The sequence below is a fragment of the Hyaena hyaena genome, unplaced genomic scaffold (genome assembly GCF_003009895.1).
Source record: "Hyaena hyaena isolate Hyena2069 unplaced genomic scaffold, ASM300989v1 scaffold_979, whole genome shotgun sequence".
Classification (NCBI taxonomy): domain Eukaryota; kingdom Metazoa; phylum Chordata; class Mammalia; order Carnivora; family Hyaenidae; genus Hyaena; species Hyaena hyaena.
The window spans coordinates 341182-342684 of NW_024081613.1; positions in this window are offsets into that span (position 1 = coordinate 341182).

Consider the following 1503-nt stretch of genomic DNA (forward strand, 5'->3'; position numbering starts at 1 on the left):
CCATGTTGTACTGTATAATGCACAAATAATTGGTGAATTGAGAGCCCCTTTCATAAATGAAAGGTCCTTTGATGTCTACAAGTGAATATGGCCATGAAACATGCTAAATAGTGCCTAATGTTGAAATATATTGTTACACATATGCAGCAACCCTTCCCTTTCTTAGAAAATCCAGTTTCCATTTCAGGACTCCGGTGGTTCTGAGGGAAAAAAATCCTTATCTGCCAATTCCAGTAGAGAGGAAGGGATTTAGAACAAAATAAATTCACACACTCCATTATGCTGGCTAATGATTATTTTGATAACACACAGGATGGTCCCACTCCTGACCAGCCAATCACAGGGCTGCTGAAGTCAATGTGAAGACAAATTGTGCTTTCTCTGTCCTGCTGAACATGCACAATGAAATATATACCACTAAATTTAATAAAATGCTCCTGGAATGTGTACAGGAATGAACAGTTAGGACAGAATAAAAGTCAGGTTTCAGTAGGGTGGTTGAGCTACTTGATCAAGCCTTTACTGGGGCTGATGTATTTGCTTTGCTCTGTATCTGCTTATGTCTTTTTAAAAAATTTATAGCTAAAAAGCAATCCAGCTAACATTACATATTTAGCTAGTTTCAGATTTGGTATTTCTGTGGAATATGTAAAGCTCATTTGAATCTTACTTTGTAATAAATATATAAGGTCTTATTAACCAAAGTCTGGCATTGAACTTCCTCTCATTCCATAAGCTATGATTTGGAATCTAATTTTTGTTGAATAAGAAAGAACATTTTTGGTTTAGAATAGCTTAACTTAATTTATTTATTTTTCTCAGTTTGAAGATACAATCATAAACAGTATGGGCTTTGCTATGGGGTATGCATATGGAATAGAAACATATTGTTAAAAGAGAATCATTTTCTTTGTGAATTATATGTAATACTGGATTGAAAAATAAATATACAGCAGCAGATAGGAAAGTGTGTCTCTTGATTTGGGGGGTAAGGTAGAACCTAGAGAAGATTAGGGGATAGAGGAGGACAAAAATGTGCATAAAGGAATCACTCTTTAAATGTTTAAAATAATTTAAGTTATATGCATACATATCATATATATGGGTATGTATAAATATGTATATATACATGTATGAGTGTACTATTTTGGTTAGGATAGAGTTATAATTTATGTTGATACTTTATTAATTTTATGAAAAATCAATTAATAAATTTAGTCTACTAAACCTGTATGTGTATAGAATAAGATTAGAATATTTTGTCACTCATTACACACAGTCCGGAAAGAATCAGACACATTCCTAGCACTTAGAATCACCACAAGAATGTTAAAGACATCAAACTATAATTTTGTGTAATTTGTAAGTAGCAGATGTATTCTAGTGGATTATTAGTGAAGAAAAAAATGAAAGGAACAGAACGTGAAGGTGATGAACTTAACATGTAAATTAAAAGGTCATAAGCAGAAAATATATTTAACATAGCAGAAAACTCAACTTGTT